At 40.5% G+C, this 24,416-nt stretch overlaps 1 protein-coding gene across 1 annotated transcript in view; it reads right to left on the bottom strand.

Moving 5' to 3' along the window:
* Positions 1–24,416, bottom strand: part of LOC139766186 (voltage-dependent T-type calcium channel subunit alpha-1G-like) — a 1,124,919-nt gene that overhangs the window by 454,398 nt on the left and 646,105 nt on the right. The window lies entirely within an intron of this gene.

Raw genomic sequence — 24,416 nt, 5'->3', positions numbered from 1 at the left:
AATAGTTTAAAAGAAAGAAAAAAATATATATAAATATATATATATTCATCATACTTTATTCATTATGCTTTGTCGCTGTCTCCAGCATTAGTGAGGTAGTGAGAGGAAACAGATGAAAGAATGGCCCAACCCACCTATATACACATGTATATACATACAAGTCCACACACACACATATACATAACTATACATCTCAACGTATACATATATATACACACACAGACATATACATATATACACATGTACATAATTCATACTGTCTGCCCTTATTCATTCCCGTCACCACCCCACCACACATGAAATGACAACCCCCTCCCCACTCATGTGCGCGAAGTAACGCTAGGAAAAGACAACAAAGGCCACATTCGTTTAACTCAGTCTTTAGCTGTCATGTATAATGCACTGAAACTATGGCTCCCTTTCCACATCCAGGCCCTACAAAACTTTCCATGCTTTACCCCAGATGCTTCACATGCCCTGGTTCAATCCATTGACAGCACATCCACCCCAGTATACCACATCATTCCAATTCACTCTATTCCTTGCACACCTTTCACCCTCCTGCATAATCAGGCCCCAATGACTCAGAATCTTTCTCACTCCATCTCTCCACCTCCAATTTGGTCTCCCACTTCTATTCGTTCCCTCCACCTCTGACACATATATCCTCTTGGTCAATCTTTCCTCACTCATTCTCTTCATGTGACCAAACAATTTCAAAACACCCTCTTCTGCTCTCTCAACCACACTCATTTCATTACCACACACCTCTCTTACCCTTTCAATGCTTACTCCATCAAACCACCTGACACCACATATTATCCTCAAACATCTCATTTCCAGCACATCCACCCTCCTCTGCACAACTCTATCTACAGCCCATGCCTCAACCATATAACATTGTTGGTAATACTATTCCTTCAAACATACCCATTTTCGCTTTACAAGATAACGTTCTTGACTTCCACACATTATCCAACACTCTCAGAACTTTCGCCCCCTCCCCCACCCTATGATTCAATTCTGCTTCCATGGTTCCATCTGCTGCCAAATCCACTCCCAGATATCTAAAACACTTCACTTCCTCCAGTTTTTCTCCATTCAAACTTACCTTCCAATTGACATGTCCCTCAACCCTACTGTACCTAATAACCTTGCTCTTATTCACATTACTCTCAGCTTTCTTCTTTCACACACTTTACCAAACTCAGTCACCAGCTTCTGCAGTTTCTCACACGAATCAGCCACCAACGCTGTATCATCAGCGAACAACAACTGACTCACTTCCCAAGCTCTCTCATCCACAACAGACTGCATACTTGCTCCTCTTTCCAAAACTCTTGCATTCACCTCCTAACAACCCCATCCATAAACAAATTAAACAACCATGGAGATCTCACGCACACCTGCCGCAAACTAACATTCAATGAGAACCAATCACCTTCCTCTCTTCCTACATGTACACATGCCTTACATCCTCGATAAAAACTTTTCATTGCTTCTAACAACTTGCCTCCCACACCATATATTCTTAATACCTTCCACAGAGAATCTCTCTCAACTCTATCACATACCTTCTCCAGATCCATAAGTGCTACACAGAAATCCATTTGCTTTTCTAAGTATTTCTAACATACATTCTTCAAAGCAAACACCTGGTCCACACATCCTCTACCACTTCTGAAACCACACTGCTCTTCCCCAGTCTGATGCTCTGTACATGCCTTCACCCTCTCAATCAATACCCTCCCATACAATTTACCAGGAATACTCAACAACTTATACCTCTGTAATTTGAGCACTCACTTTTATCCCCTTTGCCTTTGTACAATGGCACTATGCAAGCATTCCGCCAATCCTCAGGAATTCACCATGAGTCATACATACATTAAATAACCTTACCAACCAGTCAACAATACAGTCACCCCTTCTTTTTAATAAATTCCACTGCAATACCATCCAAACCTGCTGCCTTGCCGGCTTTCATCTTCTGCAAAGCTTTTACTACCTCTTCTCTGTTTACCAAATCATTCTCCCAAACTCTCTCACTTTGCACACCACCTCGACCAAAACACCCTATATCTGCCACTCTATCATCAAACACACTCAACAGACCTTCAAAATACCCCATTAGCCCTCTTCACTGATGTTCCCATTTGTCCCCTTGTCTTATGCACTTTATCTACATCCTTCTAAAACATCTTTTTATTCTCCCTAAACTTTAATAATACTCTCTCACCCCAAGTGAAACATATATATATGTATATATATATATATTTATTTATATTTATTTTGCTTTGTTGCTGTCTCCCGCGTTTGCAAGGTAGCGCAACGAAACAGACGAAAGAAATGGCCCAACCCACCCCTATACACATGTATATACATACACATCCACACACGCAAATATATATACCTATACATCTCAATGTACACATATATATACACACACAGACACATACATATATACCCATGCACACAATTCACACTGTCTGCCTTTATTCATTCCCATCGCCACCTCACCACACATGGAATACCATCCCCCTACCCCCTCATGTGTGCGAGGTAGCGCTAGGAAAAGACAACAAAGGCCCCATTCGTTCATACTCAGTCTCTAGCTGTCATGCAATAATGACCGAAACCACAGCTCTCTTTCCACATCCAGGCCCCACACAACTTTCCATGGTTTACCCCAGATGTTTCACATTCCCTGATTCAATCCACTGACAGCACGTCAACCCTGGTATACCACATCGATCCAATTCACTCTATTCCTTGCCCGCCTTTCACCCTCCTGCATGTTCAGGACACGATCACTCAAAATCTTTTTCACTCCATCTTTCCACCTCCAATATGGTCTCCCACTTCTCCTCGTTCCCTCCACCTCCGACACATATATCCTCTTGGTCAATCTTTCCTCACTCATTCTCTCCATGTGCCCAAACCATTTCAAAACACCCTCTTCTGCTCTCTCAACCATGCTCTTTTTATTTCCACACATCTCTCTTACCCTTACATTACTTACTCGATCAAACCACCTCACACCGCATGTTGTCCTCAAACATCTCATTTCCAGCACATCCACCCTCCTGCGCACAACTCTATCCATAGCCCACGCCTCGCAACCATACAACATTGTTGGAACCACTATTCCTTCAAACATACCCATTTTTGCTTTCCGAGATAATGTTCTCGACTTCCACACATTCTTCAAGGCTCCCAGGATTTTCGCCCCCTCCCCCACCCTATGATTCACTTCCGCTTCCATGGTTCCATCTGCTGCCAGATCCATTCCCAGCTATCTAAAACACTTTACTTCCTCCATTTTTTCTCCATTCAAACTTACCTCCCAATTGACTTGACCCTCAACCCTACTGTACCTAATAAACTTGCTCTTATTCACATTTACTCTTAACTTTCTTCTTTCACACACTTTACCAAACTCAGTCACCACCTTCTGCAGTTTCTCACATGAATCAACCACCAGCGCTGTATCATCAGCGAACAACAACTGACTCACTTCCCAAGCTCTCTCATCCACAACAGAGTTCATACTTGCCCCTCTTTCCAAAACACTTGCATTCACCTCCCTAACAACCCCATCCATAAACAAATCAAACAACCATGGACACATCACCCATCCCTGCCGCAAACCTACATTCAACCTATATATGTATGTGTCTGTGTATGTATACATTGAAATGTATAGGTATGTATACGTCTGTGTATGTATATGTATGTATATGTTGAAATGTATAGGTATGTATATGTGTATGGGTGGGCGTTTATGTCTATATATGTGTATGCAGGTGGGTTGGTCCATTCTTTCGTCTGTTTCCTTGCACTACCTCACTAACGTGGGAGATAGCAACTAATTATAATAAATGAATATAAAAAAATGAGAACACAGGACATAAGGGGAGTGGGAAGGAATGGGATGTATTTAGGGAAGCAGTGATGGCTTGTGCAAAAGATGCTTGTGGCATGAGAAGCGTGGGAGGTGGGCAGATTAGAAAGGGTAGTGAGTGGTGGGGTTAAGAGGTAAGATTATCAGTGAAAGAGAAGAGAGAGGCATTTGGATGATTTTTGCAGGGAAGTAATGCAAATGACTGGGAGATGTATAAAAGAAAGAGTTAGGAGTTCAAGAGAAAGGTGCAAGTGGTGAAAAAGAGGGCAAATGAGAGTTGGGTTGAGAGAGTATCATTGAATTTTAGGGAGAATAAAAAGATGTTTTGGAAGGAGGTAAATAAAGTGCGTAAGACAAGGGAACAAATGGGAACATCAGTAAAGGGGGCTAATGGGGAGGTGATAACAAGTAGTGGTGATGGAATGAGTATTTTGAAGGTTTTCGAATGTGTTTGATAATAGAGTGGCTGATTAGGGTGTTTTGGTCGAGGTGGTGTGCAAAGTACGTTAGGGAAAATGATTTGGTAAACAGAAAAGAGGTAGTAAAAGCATTGCGGAAGATGAAAACCGGCAAGGCAGCGAGTTTGGATGGTATTGCACTGGAATTTTTTAAAAAAGGGGGTGATTGTATTGTTGACTGGTTGGTAAGGTAATTCACTGTAAGTATGACTCATGGTCAGGTGCCTGAGGATTGGCGGAATGCTTGCATAGTGCCATTTTACAAAGGCAAAGGGGATAAGAGTGAGTGCTCAAATTACAGAGGTATACGTCTGTTGAGTATTCCTGGTAAATTATATGGGAGGGTATTGATTGAGAGGGTGAAGGCATGTACAGAGCATCAGACTGGGGAAGAGCAGTGTGGTTTCAGAAGTGGTAGAGGATGTGTGGATCAGGTGTTTGCTTTGAAGAATGTATGTGAGAAATACTTACAAAATCAAATGAATTTGTATGTAGCATTATGGATCTGGAGAAGGCATATGACAGAGTTGATAGAGATGCTCTGTGGAAAGTATTAAGAATATATGGTGTGGGAGGCAAGTTGTTAGAAGCAGTGAAAAGTTTTTATCGAGGATGTAAGGCATGTGTATGTGTAGGAAGAGAGGAAAGTGATTGGTTCTCAGTGAATGTAGGTTTGCAGCAGGGGTGTGTGATGTCTCCATGGATGTTTAATTTGTTTATGGATGGGGTTGTTAGGGAGGTGAATGCAAGAGTTTTGGAAAGAGGGGCAAGTATGCAGTCTGTTGTGGATGAGAGAGCTTGGAAAGTGAGTCAGTTGTTGTTCGCTGATGATACAGCGCTAGTGGCTGATTCGTGTGAGAAACTGCAGAAGCTGGTGACTGAGTTTGGTAAAGGGTGTGAAAGAAGAAAGCTAAGAGTAAATGTGAATAAGAGCAGGGTTATTATGTACAGTAGGGTTGAAGGACAAGTCAATTGGGAGGTAAGTTTGAATGGAGAAAAACTGGAGGAAGTGAAGTGTTTTAGATATCTGGGAGTGGATTTGGCAGCGGATGGAACCATGGAAGTGGAAGTGATTCATAGGGTGGGGGAGGGGGTGAAAGTTTCTGGGAGCGTTGAAGAATGTGTGAAAGTCGAGAACATTATTTCGGAAAGCAAAAATGGGTATGTCTGAAGGAATAGTCGTTCCAACAATGTTATGTGGTTGCGAGGTGTAGGCTGTAGATAGAGTTGTGCCGAGGAGAGTGGATGCGTTGGAAATGAGATGTTTGAGGACAATATGTGGTGAGGTGGTTTGATCGAGTAAGTAATAATAGGGTAAGAGAGATGTGTGGTAATAAAAAGAGTGTGGTTGAGAGAACAGAAGAGGGTGTTTTGAAATGGTTTGGTCACATGGAGAGAATAAGTGAGGAAAGATTGACCAAGACGATGTATGTGTCAGAGGTGGAGGGAACGATGAGAAGTGGGAGACCAAATTGGAGGTAGAAAGATGAAGTGAAAAAGATCTTGAGAGATCGGGGCCTGAACATGCAGGAGGGTGAAAGACATGCAAGGAATTGAGTGATTGGATCGATGTGGTATACCAGGATCGACGTGCTGTCAGTAGATTGAACCAGGGCATGTGAAGCATCTGGGGTAAACCATGGAAAGTTCTGTGGGGCCTGGATGTGGAAAGGGAGCTGTGGTTTCGGTGCATTATTACATGACAGATAGAGACTGAGTGTGAACGAATGGGGCCTTTGTTGTCTTTTCCTAGCGCTACCTCGCACACATGAGGGGGGAGGGGGATGTTATTCCATGTGTGGCGAGGTGGCGATGGGAATAAATAAAGGCAGACAGTATGAATTATGTACATGTGTATATATGTATATGTCTGTGTGTGTATATATATGTGTATATTGAGATGTATAGGTATGTGTATTTGTGTGTGGATGTGTATGTATATACATGTGTATGGGGGTGGGTTGGGCCATTTCTTTCGTCTGTTTCCTTGCGCTACCTCGCAAACATGGGAGACAGCGACAAAGCAAAATAAATAAATAAATAAATATATGACTCATGGTGAGGTGCCTGAGGATTGGTGGAATGCTTGCATAGTGCCATTGTACAAAGGCAAAGGGGATAAAACTGAGTGCTCAAATTACAGAGGTATAAGTCTGTTGAGTATTCCTGGGAAATTATATGGGAGGGTATTGATTGAGAGGGTGAAGGCATGTACAGAGCATCAGATTGGGGAAGGGCAGTGTGGTTTTAGAAGTGGTAGAGGATGTGTGGATCAGGTGTTTCCTTTGAAGAATGTATGTGAGAAATACTTAGAAAAACAAATGGATTTGCCTGTAGCATTTCTGGATCTGGAGAAGGCATATGATAGAGTTGATAGAGATGCTCTGTGGAAGGTATTAAGAATATATGGTGTGGGAGGCAAGTTGTTAGAAGCAGTGAAAAGTTTTTATCAAGAATGTAAGGCATGTGTATGTGTAGGTAGAGAGGAAAGTGATTGGTTCTCACTGAATTTTGGTTTGCAGCAGGGATGTGTGGTGTCTCCATGTTTAATTTGTATATGGATGGGGTTGTTAGGGAGGTGAATGCAAGAGTTTTGGAAAGAGGGGCAAGTATGAAGTCTGTTGTGGATGAGAGAGCTTGGGAAGTGAGTCAGTTGTTGTTCGCTGATGATACAGCGCTGGTGGATGATTCGTGTGAGAAACTGCAGAAGCTGGTGACTGAGTTTGGTAAAGTGTGTGAAAGAAGAAAGTTAAGAGTAAATGTGAATAAGAGCAAGGTTATTAGGTACAGTAGGGTAGAGGGTCAAGTCAATTGGGAGGTAAGTTTGAATGGAGAAAAACTGGAGGAAGTAAAGTGTTTTAGATATCTGGGAGTGGATCTGGCAGCGGATGGAACCATGGAAGCGGAAGTGAATCATAGGGTGGGGGAGGGGGCGAAAATCCTGGGAGCCTTGAAGAATGTTTGGAAGTCGAGAACATTATCTCGGAAAGCAAAAATGGGTATGTTTGAAGGAATAGTGGTTCCAACAATGTTGTATGGTTGCGAGGTGTGCGCTATGGATAGAATTGTGCGCAGGAGGGTGGATGTGCTGGAAATGAGATGTTTGAGGACAATATGCGGTGAGGTGGTTTGATCGAGTAAGTAATGTAAGGGTAAGAGAGATGTGTGGAAATAAAAAGAGCGTGGTTGAGAGAGCAGAAGAGGGTGTTTTGAAATGGTTTGGGCACATGGAGAGAATGGGTGAAGAAGGATTGACCAAGAGGATATATGTGTCGGAGGTGGAGGGAACGATGAGAAGTAGGAGACCAAATTGGAGGTGGAAAGATGGAGTGAAAAAGATTTTGAGTGATCAGGGCCTGAACATGCTGGAGGGTGAAAGGCGGGCAAGGAACAGAGTGAATTGGATCGATGTGGTATACTGGGGTGGAAGTGCTGTGTGTGGATTGAATCAGGGCATGTGAAGCTTCTGGGGTATACCATGGAAAGTTGTGTGGGGCCTGGATGTGGAAAGGGAGCTGTGGTTTCGGTCATTATTGCATGAAAGCTAGAGACTGAGTGTGAACGAACGGGGCCTTTGTTGTCTTTTCCTAGCGCTACCTCGCACACATGAGGGGGGAGGGGGATGGTATTCCATGTGTGGCGAGGTGGCGATGGGAATGAATAAAGGCAGACAGTGTGAATTGTGTGCATGGGTATATATGTATGTGTCTGTGTGTGTATATATATGTGTATATTGAGATGTATAGGTATGTATATTTGCGTGTGTGGACGTGTATGTATATACATGTGTATGGGGGTGGGTTGAGCCATTTCTTTCGTCTGTTTCCTTGCGCTACCTCGCAAACGCGGGAGACAGCGACACAGCAAAATAAAATAAAAATAAATAAAATAATATATATATATATATATATATATATATATATATATATATATATATATATATATATATATATATATATCTATATATATATGGGTAAAACTGAAAGTGGATGGAGAGAGATGGGTGATTATTGGTGCATATGCACCTGGGCATGAGAAGAAAGATCATGAGAGGCAAGTGTTTTGGGAGCAGGTGAGTGAGTGTGTTAGTAGTTTTGATGCACAAGACCGGGTTATAGTGATAAGTGATTTGAATGCAAAGGTTAGTAATGTGGAAGTTGAGGGAATTATTGGTGTACATGGGGTGTTCAGTGTTGTAAATTGAAATGGTGAAGAGCTTGTAGATTTGTGTGCTGATAAAGGACTGGTGATTGGGAATACCTAGTTTAAAAAGAGAGATATACATAAGTATATGTATGTAAGTAGGAGAGATAGCCAGATAGCGTTATTGAATTACGTGTTAATTGATAGGCATGCGAAAGAGAGACTTTTGGATGTTAATGTGCTGAGAGGTGCAACTGGAGGGATGTCTGATCATTATCTTGTGGAGGCGAAGGTGAACATTTGTAGAGGTTTTCAGAAAAGAAGAGAGAATGTTGGGGTGAAGAGAGTGGTGAGAGTAAGTGAGCTTGGGAAGGAGACTTGTGTGAGGAAGTACCAGGAGAGATTGAGTACAGAATGGAAAAAAGGTGAGAACAAAGGAGGTAAGGGGAGTGGGGGAGGAATGGCATGTATGTAGGGAAGCAGTGATGGCTTGCACAAAATATGCTTGTGGCATGAGACGGGTGGGCAGATTAGAAAGGGTAGTGAGTGGTGGGATGAAGAAGTAAGATTATTAGTGAAAGAGAAGAGAGAGGCATTTGGACGATTTTTGCAGGAAAATAATGCAAATGATTGGGAGATGTATAAACGAAAGAGGCAGGAGGTCAAGAAAAAGGTGCAAGAGGTGAAAAAGAGGGGAAATGAGAGTTGGGGTAGGAGAGTATCCTTAAATCTTAGGGAGAATAAAAAGATGTTTTGGAAGGAGGTAAATATGTGTATAAGACAAGGGAATCAACGGGAACTTCATTGAAGGGGGCTAATGGGGAGGTGATAAGTAGTGGTGATGTGAAAAGGAGATGGAGTGAGTATTTTGAAGGTTTGTTGAATGTGTTTGATGATAGAGTGGCAGATATAGCGTGTTTTGGTGAAGGTGGTGTGCAAAGTGAGAGGGTTAGGGAGAATGATTTGGTAAACAGAGAAGAGGTAGTAAAAGCTTTGCGGAAGATGAAAGCCAGCAAGGCAGCAGGTTTGGATGGTATTGCAGTGGAATTTATTAAAAAAGGAGTGACTGTATTGTTGACTGGTTGGTAAGGTTATGTAATGTATGTATGACTCATGGTGAGGTGCCTGAGGATTGGCGGAATGCTTGCATAGTGCCATTGTACAAAGGCAAAGGGGATAAGAGTGAGTGCTCAAATTATAGAGGTATAAGTTTGTTCAGTATTCCTGGGAAACTACATGGGAGGGTATTGATTGAGAGGATGAAGGCACGTACAGAGCATCAGACTGGGGTAGAGCAGTGTGGTTTCAGAAGTGGTAGAGGATGTGTGGATCAGTTGTTTGCTTTGAAGAATGTATGTGAGAAATACTTAGAAATGCAAATGGATTTGTATGTAGCATTTATGGATCTGGAGAAGGCATATGATAGAGTTGATAGAGATGCTCTGTGGAAGGTATTAAGAATATATGGTGTGCGAGGCAAGTTGTTAGAAGCAGTGAAAAGTTTTTATCGAGGATGTAAGGCATGTGTACATGTAGAAAGAGAGGAAAGTGATTGGTTCTCACTGAATGTTGGTTTGCGACAGGGGTGTGTGATGTCTCCATGGTTGTTTATGGATGGGGTAGTTAGAGAGGTGAATTCAAGAGTTTTGGAAAGAGGGGCAAGTATGCAGTCTGTTGTGGATGAGAAAGCTTGGGAAGTGAGTCAGTTGTTGTTCGCTGATGATACAGCGCTGGTGGCTGATTCGTGTGAGAAACTGCAGAAGCTGGTGACTAAGTTTAGTAAAGTGTGTGAAAGAAGAAAGCTGAGAGTAAATGTGAATAACAGCAAGGTTATTAGGTACAGTAGGGTTGAGGGACAAGTCAACTGGGAGGTAAGTTCGAATGGAGAAAAACTGGAGGAAGTGAAGTGTTTTAGATATCTGGGAGTGGATTTGGCAGCAGATGGAACCATGGAAGTGGAAGTAAATCATACGGTGGGGGAGGGGTCAAAAGTTCTGGGAGCGTTGAATAATGTGTGGAAGTTAAAAACATTATCTGGAAAGCAAAAATGGGTATGTTTGAAGGAATAGTGGTTCCAACAATGTTATATAGTTGCGAGGTATGGGCTATAGATAGAGTTGTGTGGAGGAGGGTGGATGTGCTGGAAATGAGATGTTTGAGGACAATATGTGGTGTGAGGTGGTTTGATCGAGTAAGTAATAATAAGATGAGAGAGATGTGTGGTAATATAAAGAGAGTGGTTGAGAGAGCAGAAGATGGTGTTTTGAAATGGTTTGGTCACATGGAGAGAATGAGTGAGGAAAGATTGACCAGGAGGATATATGTCTCAGAGGTGGAGGGAATGAGGAGAAGTGGGAGACCAAATTGGAGGTGGAAAGATGGAGTGAAATAGATTTTGAGTGACTGGGGCCTGAACATGCAGGAGGGTGAAAAGCGTGCAAGGAATAGAGTGAATTGGAATGATGTGGTATACCGGGGTCGATGTGCTGTCAATGGATTAAAGCAGGGCATGTGAAGCATCTGGGGTAAACCATGGAAAGTTATGTGGGGCCTGGATGTGGAGCTGTGGTTTCGGTGCATTATCACATGAGAGCTAGAGACTGAGTGTGAACGAATGTGGCCTTTGTTGTCTGTTCCTAGCACTACCTCGCACACATGAGGGGGGCGGGGGTTTTTATTTCATGTGTGGCGGGGTGGTGATGGGAATGGATAAAGGCAGCCAGTATGAATTATGTACAAGTGTATATATGTATATGTCTGTGTGTGTATATATATGTATATGTTGAAAAGTATAGGGTATGTATATTTGCATGTGTGGATGTGTATGTATATACATGTGTATGTGGTTGGGTTGGGCCCTTCTTTAGTCTGTTTCCTTGCACTACCTTGCTAACGCGGGAGACAGCGACAAAGCAAAACAAATATGATGAATAATTATTCATCTATTTCATTTATTATGCTTTGTTGCTGTCTCTTGCTTTAGCGAGGTAGCACAAGGAAACAGACAAAAGAATGGCCCAACCCACTCACATACACAAGTATATACACACACGTCCACCAACGCATATAATATATATATATATATATCTTTTTCTTTCATATTATTCGCCATTTCCCACGATAGCGAGGTAGCGTTAAGAACAGAGGACTGGGTCTTTGAGGGAATATCCTCACCTGGCCCTCTTCTCTGTTCCTTCTTTTGGAGAAAAAAAAAAAAAAAAAAAAAGATAGGGGAGGATTTCCAGCCTCCCGCTCCCTTCCCTTTTAGTCGCCTTCTACGACACGCAGGGAATACGTGGGAAGTATTCTTTCTCCCCTATCCCCAGGGAATATATATATATATATATATATATATATATATATATATATATATATATATATATATATATATATACTCACGCATATAAATAGATACACACAAATACACATGCACACATTCAAATTCACTCACCTTCATCAATCTTTGATGCCACCCTACCCCACAGGAAAAAATGCAGAAAGGAAAAAAGAGAGGATACACATGCATATATACACATATACATATCTATACTTGCCTGCCTTTATCCATTCCTGGTGCCACCTCACACTACAGAAAACAGCATCACCATCACCTGTGTTGGTGAGGTAGTGCCAAGATACAAACAAAGGCCATATCCAATCACATCCATTCTTTAGCAGTCATTTGTAATGCATTGAAACCACAGCTCCCTATCCAAATCCAAGCCCCATAGACCCTTTCATGGTTTACCCTAGATGTTTCACATGCCCTTGTTCAGCACACTGACAGAACATTTACCCCAGTATACCACATTGTTCTAATTCACTCTATTATGTGCATGTCTTTCACCCTCCTGCATATTCAGGCCCCAATCTCTCAAAATCATTTTCACTCTGACTGTCCACCCCCCATTTGGTCTCCTCCTCCTCTTTGTTCCCTTCACTTCTGTCACATATCTCCTCTTTGTCAACCTTTCCTCACTCATTCTCTCCTTATGTATAAAACATTTCAACACACCCTTTTCTGCTCTCTCAACAACACTCTTTTTATATCCACAGATCTCTCTTTCCCTTTCATTACTTACTCCATCAAACCACCTTGCACCATATATTGTCCTCAAACATTTTATTTCTAACACATCCACCCTCATCCATACAACCCTATCTATAACCCATGCCGCACATCCACACAATATTGTTGGAACTACTATTCCTTCAAACATATCCATTTCTTTTCTCTGAAATAACATTCTCTCTTTTCACACATTCTTCACTGCTCCTAGAAGCTTTACCCCCTGCCCCGTCCTATGGCTCACTTTCAATTTCATTGTTCTATTCACTATCAAGTCCACTCCCAGACATCTAAAACATTTCTCTTCCTCCAATTATTTTCCATTCAAACTTATATCCCAACTAATTTGTCCCTCAACCCTGCTAAACCTAATAACCTTGCTTTTGGTCACAGTTACTTTCAACTTTCTCCTTTCACACACTCTTCCAAACTCAAGTCACCAACTTCTGCAGTTTCTCACCCAAATCAGTCACCATTGCTGCAACATCAGAAAACAACAACTGACTCACTTCCCAGTCCCTCTCATCCCCAACACACTGCATACCTGCCCCTCTCTCCAAGACTCTTGCATTTACCTCCCCCACCACTCCATCCATCCATGAACAAATTAAACAACCATAATGACAACAAACACCCTTGCCACAGACTGAACTTCACTGGGAACCAAGCACTCTCCTCTCTTTCTACTCATACACATGCCTTACACCCTTGATAAAAACTCATCATTGCTTGCTTCTAGAAGCTTACCTCCTACAACATATATTCTTAAGACCTTCTACAAAGCATCTCTAGCAACTCTATCATATGCCTTCTCCAGATCTATAAATACCTCATACAAATTCATCTGTTTTCTAAGTACACACTCTTCAAAGCAAACACCTGATCCACACATCCTCTACCACTTCTGAAACCACACTGCTCCCTCCCCAATCTGATGCACAGCATTAATTTAAGCAAGGAAACTGGGTTACCGATATTGCTAATTCCAGAGCAGGAAGTTGTTGGTGGGAAACGTGTGTGTGTGTGTGTGTTATGGGGATAGAGTTTTATACTCATCCTGCCCTCTCTCTTACCCCTGTATATATGTACCATGTCTTTACTCCTATGTATGTATGCATACACACACCCTTACATATGTCAGGTGTGTTTATGTGTGTGTATCTGCCTACCTATGAGTGCTTACAATAAGATTTAATCATAATAGCAGGGCTAGCTTGATGGATATGACTGTTCTTTGACACCACCTGCATTATATAATAATCAAGTCTTGTTCATCAAGGAATGACTTCAACCATGTCAGGCATTCTTTTAAATGTTTCTGTAGTTATTCCATGCACATCTCTGATTTCTCCTGACAGTTCATTGATGAATAATTGTTCTAGCTTCCAGGTTGGGTGCTCATATATTTTTGTTTGTTTTTAGTATGTTCCAAGATGTTCTGGAAGACTTAACAACTCTACATTATCCCACTTGAGAGGCTTTCAGGTTTAATACATTTTCTTTTATAACCTTAATTTATTGCCACACATGCATTATAACCTTAATTTGTTGTCACACATGCATTATCAAAAAGCTTTCTTTTCTTCTTTTTAGTTGCAGCACTTTCAGCATTTTGTGATTGTCCATATGTTCTATCCACATAATTTTGCTTGAAATGCTTCTGAGATCTCTGTAATATGTTAATTTCTACTTGTTTCATTTTTGGTGACCCTACAACATAACAGTATTCAAATTTGGTTCTCATGTGTACATTAAACACTCTAATCAATAGTTTTCCTCTCTTCTACAGAAAGTTCTCGCTCATAACACACATCACTTGACTTGATAGTATTATCTTCTCAATCAGCTCTCTGAAATCTAGTTACCTATTTATGATGACACCCAAATCTTTCACATTTGGTCCACTTTCTAAAACTTTTGTTAGGCCTTTATTTAGTATCACTGATGTATTCTTCCTTGTTCCATATCTTATTTGCTATATTAATTCAATTCCATCAAATACACGTCAGTCCATTTGTAAACTGTTTATGTATCTTTACATCTGCTTTCGATCAGTTTCTAATCCAATCATTTTGCTTAGTCTGGTGTCACCAACAAAGTTCCCTGTTAAGCTCTTTTTTACTTCACTGTCGATGTCTGACATCATTATTACAGGGAGTGCCGAGGCTAATACCATTCCCTGTTGTACCCAAGATAGAACATCCTCCTCAGATGTGGTTACACTTACAACTCCTATGAACTTTTTGTCTGTCAGAAACTAATCCATCTTCTCATCTTATCCTCAATGTTCTTTTTAGCTACTTTCTCTAACAAAATCCTGTGATTTACACCATCAAATGCTTTTGCAAAGTCAAGAAAAAAGTATCCATTCTTTTTACATTGAATCAACTTTCATGAATGAGAGAGAGAGAGAGAGAGAGAGAGAGAGAGAGAGAGAGAGAGAGAGAGAGAGAGAGAGAGAGAGAGAGAGATTACCTATGATGAAATTCAGCCAAATAAGTAGGGAAAGCAAGAAATAAAGCAACAATTGTCTTGCTTGATGTATAAGACTATTTTCAGAAGCTAACCTCATTACATAATCATTGATTCTTGATTCATCTGGGACTGATTTCAACCCTATTTCAAATTTCTTTTCTTTCCGTAGTTGCTCCATGTCTGTTTCTTATATCTCTTAGCAGTATACTGAATAATCACTATAGCTTTCTGGCTGAGCTGTCATATGTCTTTGTCTTATCTATTTTCAGTATGTTCCATGGTATTCTTGAAGACTTTGAACTATGTATCTTCACTGTTGAAAGGCTTTCAGGTTTAACAATTTGTTGCCAAACATATATCATCATATATATTTCTCTTTTTAGTCTATACAGTTGCCATTCTGTGAGCTTTTTCTGTTAGTCCATATGTTTAATCCTCTTTATTTAGCTTGTGAGGTGCTTCTGATCTCTCTCTAGTATGTTTATGCAAGTTACCATTTTAAAAATACATACACCTACTTAGTGTTACAAAATACTGTGCAGTAAGCTTTACAAGCTTTGATGAGAAAAAAAGGACTTCAGGAAAGCATGAGTAATTTAAAGTGGTCTCAGGCCAGGGAAGGTCAAAAAGGGCTTTATGCTAATGTGGTGCAGGACATATTGGGATTATAGCCAGTATGAGAATGATATAGCAAATAATCAATAATCTTAACAAATTAGTTTATTACAAACCTTCCAGTACTTTCTACAGATGGAGGTACCAAATGAGCGATGACTGACAGTCATGACATTAAATCAATGCATCACTAATGAAGGACTAAGTGGATGGTGTATGGTAGAATGGATACAATGAAGTCCTTTATAATCAAGTGATAACAAATAAACTGCGGCCTTTAACACCATACACATGTAAGTAACTAAAAATCTTACCAGGGATTCTTTCAAGGTTGGTTCTTAACACAAATGACATCCACAAGGTTCATCCCTTAGCATTAGTGTGATACATGCAAACATTGAAGGTTTTTACGGGTGAATAGCAGAGAACAAAACAGCTTGAGATATCATAGCCTAGGTAGAATTAGGTCATCTGTTCGACACAAATAGTCTCCTAAGGAAGTGGGAGCTACAGAGAAATCAAAATTCAAATATGCTAAAGTCAACTCCTCTAACTGTGATAAAGAACAAACAACAAAGGCCTCCAATAGAGTTTACAGAAAACACATAGCCAAGAATTAGCATGACATACCACCAAAGAAAATATATTAGTGAGGACTTTGCAATTGTCACAATCCTAAAAACACTGCACAAAAAAAAATTTCCTACAATTTTCAAACCTTTAATATTTTAGCTAGGTCATTAAAAGCATTCAGAAGTCTTCTCAATCAGATCTTATGATTTCTGACAAACAATCATCCACCTTTTATTAATTCATGGATAATGCATCCATTTCTATTTGGGTTGCCATGGAGTAAAATCTGGTATATAGACCCTCATCACTTTCTCATTCCTCTCTTAATTTCATCTATATGGAGTTACTTATTCCTTTTAACACCATCACAAGCCTGTGTGTACCTTAAACATCATTTGTAGAGAAGACATTTCTCTATGATTCTACCGATAATTTTCATTCCCTCCTTTAGCTTTTTATAATGGAACAACCATTGCCTTTGATCAATCATCTGGGACAAAAGCAATTTTCCATGTTGCCAAACACATATCTTATTAATTTTCATTAGTTGCTTCAGTTTCACTCTTCACAATTCTGCTCAATATACCATTTACAACCCCTGGTTTTCCAGTGCAACTGAAAAATGGAAAAAAAATGGGTTATGGATGGTGTGCTAAGAATATGAAGATGCTTGGAGGCAGATGCAATGTGTTACAGCAAGAAGGAAAAGTGTTGCCTTCTAGATGAATGGAACAATCACACCAAGGTATAAATTCATTATGAGAACTAAGGATTAGAGAAACCATGGGGTAAGTATGTTTATAATGATAGAAAGCTGGGTACCACAAATCCCCAAAGGGAACTGCTAATCCCTGCCCTTTGCCAGCAAGTTGGGATTAGAGGACCCTGGTTTTACAAAATTAATTTCCATAAATGGTGCGTGCCTGTATGCATCTGATTCTTTTCTTTCTTTTCTTTCAAACTATTCGCCATTTCCCGCATTAGCGAGGTAGCGTTAAGAACAGAGGACTGGGCCTTTGAGGGAATACCCTCACCTGGCCCAATTCTCTGTTCCTTCTTTTGGAAAATTAAAAAAAAAAAAAAAAAAAAAAGAGAGGGGAGGATTTCCAGCCCCATCTGATTCGTCTATAGTAAATAGGAAAAAAGTTAATGAGAACATAAAAAGATAAGCTAATGTAAGGATATGTCAGTATGGTGGATAATAGCATTAAGTGACTGATTTAAAAGGATTATTCAACTCCCTGTAAAAACGGAGTAAGATGTTTCAGAAAGGAAAGAGGATGCATGAACCATATATACTGAAGAAAGCATTAGAAAATGCTCTAATACTAATGAAATCATACACAGTAATGATAATCACAGAAAGTAAGATGGATATGGCTTGAAGAAAAGGAAGGTGTACACAGCAATGGTGGATCATGAGATGGTGTATGACAGGAAATATGACTGAATTTTGGGAGGAACATGCATAAAGGGTGGCTGAATGCTGCTAAAATCTTTTGACAATTTGCACACTTAATAGGGACAGGAATGCAGCTTATACCGTATGCAAAATTGCCACAGGAATGTGCAACACCAACAAAGTAACAGAAAAGTATCACTATTGTTTTCAAATATGATGTAGTTCTGTTGGCTTAAATGGAAGAAAACTTAGGTGGAATGGTATGTCACTCTAATAATGTCAGTGGATTGGATGGCTCATTATTTGGGCTTTAGGTGTATCACAGTCAAGGTCATTTCGGCCATCAATGTCAACCTACATCCACAACCTGAAAAATCTTTCCACTGGAGAAATATCTAACACTTTTTCCAGGTATTAAAGATAATTCTATGACCACATACACTCTTACGATGCATTTTGTAAGAACGAGTAATGATCAGCAAAGATGATAATGGAAAAGAGGATAGAAGACCAGAAAAGTTGGTTGTATGCCACCATATACAGTGACGATGATCACATAAAGTAAGATGGATATGGCTCGAAGAATAGGAAAGTGTACACAGCAATGGTGGATCATGAGATGGTGTATGACAGGAAATATGACTGATTTTTGGGAAGAACATACATGAAGGGTGGCTGAATGCTGCCAAAATCTTTTGACAATTTGTACTTAATGGGGATAGGAAAGCAGCTTATAATGTATGCAGAATTGCCACAGGAATGTGTAACACCAACAAAGTAACAGAAAAGAATCACTATTGTTTTCAAATATGAAGTAGTTCTGTTGGCTTGAATGGAAGAAAACTTAAGTGGAATGATACGTCACTCTAATAATGTCAGTGGATTGGATGGCTCATTATTTGGGCTTTAGGTCTATCACAGTCAAGGTCATTTCGGCCATCAATGTCAACCTACATCCACAATCTGAAAAATCTTTCCATCGGAAAAATATTTAACACCTTTTCCAGGTATTAAAGATAATTCTATGACCACATACACTCACTATGCATTTTGTAAGAACGAGTAATGATCAGCAAAGATGATAATGGGAAAGAGGATCTAAGACCAAAAAAGTTGGTTGTATACCACCACAACTTTAGAGAATGGGAAAAATTTATGCGTAGAATGTTTAAGATGTCTTCATGATTAGAGTATCTAATTCTTAAGTGTGACAAACATTCTTCCAAAGTAAAGAAGAGGAAGAAATGACAACAAAAAAGACGGATTAGAAATCAGAATATATCTTGGTGAGAGGTGAGGAAAACATTAAAACAAAAAAGCTGAGATGGTTCAGCCATGTAGGAAGTATGGCACAAGAGTGGTTTGGTATAATGTATGATAGTAAAGTGATATGCTGACAGAGAATAAGAAGACTGCAATGCAATGAATCGTCAGTTGAAAGTTAATGGTATTCCTGATGAAGATGACTGTGAAGGATTGTTTTTTGTGGAAATGTGAACTGTTAGTAGAGACATAAGCCTCATCTGACAACTCAACTTGATGTAAAGAATAAATAAACAAGAAGTGGTGTAGTAGAGAGATGGTATGATCATTTTAGCATACTAGACATATACGATAATATCTCAGAGTGAAGTGAGAGACCTACTACTCTTGATCCAGTCCTTATAAAGGCAAATATAGCAAAAGGTAGGTATAAACCTTCTTAGAACACATGGCAGAAGAGAAAAACAGGCTTAGCTTAGTCCTCCCTCATAAATATCTCTAATGGGACATTTCACTCTAAATAAAAAAAATTCAAAAATTCTAGCCAAAAACTCATTTGAAGTTCTCAGTGCTTGTCCTGTACCAGACAGCAGTTCAAAGGTTTCTATTTTCTTCAGCTTCTACTTCCTAGGAAAAAGAAAAAATGTTGATCACATCACCACATGCTCCTGAAGGTTAAAAGTCTTTAAAGACAGATGAAGTTATTTTGACTTGGCCACAATAACACTAAGGTTAATGGTAACAGGCTTCATGGTGCATCTGTAAAAATAACACCCTGTTTGTTACATAACACAGCAGAAATACTAATTATCAATCTGCTGTCAAAATGTATAGGATAGTAAGTGCAGCAAATCATGGTGTAGCTTTTCTCAGACAAGGGGAGGTGAGTTCGTGATAGTTTCTTTCTCATATATTAATCTAACATCATTGGATAAGTAATAAGAAATGCAGCAAGGAGTCAAATGCATATACAGAAATCTAAACACCACATCATTTAACAGCAATATGAACTAAATTGTCTGTATACATGCACCATGCCTATAGTATCATTAACTATCTAACCTATTTTTATTTACGTCACTAGCTTTCCTTTGCAATAAGAAAAATGAAATCGATCAATCTACTACCTTTAAAGCTGTGTTTGGGCATCAAGTTTTAAAACAATGCTTTTAATTTCATCTTTTATTATCCCCAAATCACCCCAGGACCCCTTCTCCAGAGGCTCCTGCAGCTTGAAGGCTGCACTACAATCAGTAACAAGAAAAAAAAGGACTTCCTTGGAGTGAAAAGATTTCTGATGAGATTGTGCAGTGCTCCGATAATACAAATTTGCCAAATGTGTAACCTCATGCAGGTGGAATACAGGAACACACACAGAGGTATTGCTGCACTTAGAATTACTAAGCAAAAGACACAAATGGATCCACCAGGGGTCAGGCATGCATGGATTCAAATCCTGGGCACAGTAGTTGGCCCACACCCAACCCAGGTGTTCATTCCCCTAACAGGTTGGTCAGTAAATGGGTACCTGGTTTAGACTTAAGAGTGAGTGTATGCATACACAGAGAGAAGCAAAAACATGAGGTGGTTTGATCGAGTAAGTAATGTAAGGGTAAGAGAGATGTGTGGTAATAAAAAGAGCGTGGTTGAGAGAGCAGAAGAGGGTGTTTTGAAATGGTTTGGGCACATGGAGAGAATGAGTGAGGAAAGACTGACCAAGAGGATATATGTGTTGGAGGTGGAGGGAACGAGGAGAAGTGGGAGACCAAATTGAAGGTGGAAAGATGGAGTGAAAAAGATTTTGAGTGATCGGGGCCTGAACATGCAGGAGGGTGAAAGGAGGGCAAGGAATAGAGTGAATTGGATCGATGTGGTATACCGGGGTTGACGTGCTGTCAGTGGATTGAATCAAGGCACGTGAAGCGTCTGGGGTAAACCATGGAAAGCTGTGTAGGTTATGTGTATTTGCGTGTGTGGAGGTATGTATATACATGTGTATGGGGGTGGGTTGGGCCATTTCTTTCGTCTGTTTCCTTGCGCTACCTCGCAAACGCGGGAGACAGCGGCAAAAAAAAAAGAAAAAAAAAAAAAAAAATATATATATATATATATATATATATATATATATATATATATATATATATATATATATATATATATATATCCCTTGGGATAGGGGAGAAAGAATACTTCCCATGTATTCCCTGTGTTTCGTAGAAAGCGACTAAAAGGGGAGGGAGAAGGTGGCTGGAAATACTCCCATCTCTTTAACTTTTTTAATTTCCCAAAAGAAGGAACAGAGAAGGGGGCCAGATGAGGATATTCCCTCTAAGGCCCAGTCCTCTGTTGTTAATGCTATCTCGCTGATGTGGGAGATGGGGAATAGTATGAAAGAGAGAAAGAAAAAGATATATGTATATATATATATATATCTTATCCCTGGGGATAGGGGATTAAGAATACTTACCACGTATTCCCTGCGTGTCGTAGAAGCCGACTTAAAGGGGAGGGAGCGGGAGGCTGGAAATCCTCCCCTCTGTTTTTTTTTTCTTTTTTTTTTTAATTTTCCAAAAGAAGGAACAGAGGGGGGCTAGGTGAGGATATTCCACAAAGGCCCAGTCCTCTGTTCTTAAACGCTATCTCGCTAACGCGGGAAATGGCGAATAGTTTAAAAGAAAAGAAAGAATATATATCTATTTATTATTTATTTTGCTTTGTCACTGTCTCCCACGTCAGCGAGGTAGCGCAAGGAAACAGACGAAAGAATGGCCTAACCCACCCACATACACATGTATATACATACACGTCCACACACGCAAATATAAATACCTATACATCTCAACATATACATATATATATACACACACATACATATACATATATACACATGTACATAATTCATACTGTCTGCCTTTATTCATTCCCATCACCACCCCGCCACACATGAAATAACAACCCCCCTTCCCCCGCGTGTGTGCGAGGTAGCGCTAGGAAAAGACAACAAAGGCCATATTCATTCACACTCAGTCTCTAGCTGTCATGTAATAATGCACTGAAACCACAGCTCCCTTTCCACATCCAGGCCTCACAGAACTTTCCATGGTTTACCCCAGACGCTTCACACGCCCTGATTCAATCCATTGACAGCACGTTGACCCCAGCATACCACATCCTTCCAATTCACTCTATTCCTTGCACGCCTTTCACCCTTCTGCATGTTCAGGCCCTGATCACTCAAAATCTTTTTCATTCCATCTTTCCACCTCCAATTTGGTCTCCCACTTCTCCTCGTTCCCTCCACCTCTGACACATATATGGTCTTGGTCAATCTTTCCCCACTCATTCTCTCCATTTGACCAAACCATTTCAAAACACCCTCTTCTACTCTCTCAACCACACTCTTTTTATTACCACACATCTCTCTTACCCTTTCATTACTTACTCGATCAAACCACCTCACACCACATATTGTCCTCAAACATCTCATTTCCAGCACATCCACCCTCCTCCGCACAACTCTAACTATAGCCCATGCCTCGCAACAATATAACATTGTTGGAGCCACTATTACTTCAAACAAACCCAGTTTTGCTTTCCAAGAGAATGTTCTCGACTTCCACACATTCTTCAACGCTCCCAGAACTTTTGCCCCCAACCCCGACCCTATGATTCACTTCCACTTCCATGGTTCCATCCACTGCCAAATCCGCTCCCAGATATTTGAAACACTTCACTTCCTCCAGTTTTTCTCCATTCAAACTTAACTCCCAATTGAATTGTCCCTCAACCCTACTGCACCTAATAACCTTGCTCTTATTCACGTTTACTCTCAGCTTTCTTCTTTCACACACTTTACCAAACTCAGTCACCAGCTTCTGCAGTTTCTCACATGAATCAACCACCAGTGCTGTATCATCAGCGAACAACAACTGACTCACTTACCAAGCTCTCTCATCCACAACAGACTGCATACTTGCCCCTCTTTCCAAAACTCTTGCATTCACCTCCCTAACAACCCCATCCAAAAACAAATTAAACAACCATGGAGACATCACACACCCCTGCCCCAAACCAACATTCACTGAGAACCAATCACTTTCCTCTCTTCCTACTCGTACACATGCCTTACATCCTCAATAAAAACTTTTCACTGCTTCTAACAACTTGCCCCCACACCATATATTCTTAATACCTTCCACAGAGCATCTCTATCAACTCTATCATATGCATTCTCCAGATCCATAAATGCTATATACAAATCCATTTGCTTTTCTAAATATTTCTCACATGCATTCTTCAAACCAAACACCTGGTCCACACATCCTCTATCGTTCTGAAACCACACTGCTCTTCCCCAATCTAATGCTCTGTATATGCCTTCACCCTCTCAATCAATACCCTCCCATATAATTTACCAGGAATACTCAACAAACTTATACCTCTGTAATTTGAGCACTCACTCTTATCCCCTTTGCCTTTGTACAATGGCACTATGCAAGCATTCCTCCAATCCTTAGGCAACTCACCATGAGTCATACATACATTAAATAACCTTACCAACCAGTTAACAATACAGTCACCCCCTTTTTTCATAAATTCCACTGCAATACCATCCAAACCCGCTGCCTTGCCGGCTTTCATCTTCTGCAAAGCTTTTACTACCTCTTCTCTTTTTACCCAATCATTCTCCCTAACCCTCTCACTTTGCACACCACCTCGACCAAAACACCCTACATCTGCCACTCTATCATCAAACACATTCAACAAACCTTCAAAATACTCACTCCATCTCCTTCTCACATCACCACCACTTGTTATCACCTCCCCTTCACTGAAGTTCCCATTGATTCCCTTGTCTTATGCACTTTATTTACCTCCTTCGAAAACATCGTTTTATTCTCCCTACGATTTAATGATACACTCTCACCCCAACTCTCATTTGCCCTATTTTTCACCTCCTGCACCTTTCTCTTGACCTCCTGCCTCTCTCTTTTATACATCTCCCAGTTATTTGCATTATTTCCCTGCAAAAATTGTCCAAATGCCTCTCTCTTCTTTTTTTTTTTTTTATACCTCGTCGCTGTCTCCCGCGTTTGCGAGGTAGCACAAGGAAACAGACGAAAGAAATGGCCCAACCCCCCCATACACATGTACATACACACGTCCACACACGCAAATATACATACCTACACAGCTTTCCATGGTTTACCCCGGACGCTTCACATGCCTTGATTCAATCCACTGACAGCACGTCAACCCCTGTATACCACATCGCTCCACTTCACTCTATTCCTTGCCCTCCTTTCACCCTCCTGCATGTTCAGGCCCCGATCACACAAAATCCTTTTCACTCCATCTTTCCACCTCCAATTTGGTCTCCCTCTTCTCCTCGTTCCCTCCACCTCCGACACATATATCCTCTTGGTCAATCTTTCCTCACTCATTCTCTCCATGTGCCCAAACCACTTCAAAACACCCTCTTCTGCTCTCTCAACCACGCTCTTTTTATTTCCA

This window comes from Panulirus ornatus, chromosome 57, assembly GCF_036320965.1.
Source record: "Panulirus ornatus isolate Po-2019 chromosome 57, ASM3632096v1, whole genome shotgun sequence".
In the NCBI taxonomy this organism is placed as follows: Eukaryota; Metazoa; Arthropoda; class Malacostraca; order Decapoda; family Palinuridae; genus Panulirus; species Panulirus ornatus.
The sequence above is the reverse complement of the archived record's forward strand: the minus strand, read 5'-3'. Positions and strand labels throughout refer to the sequence as shown.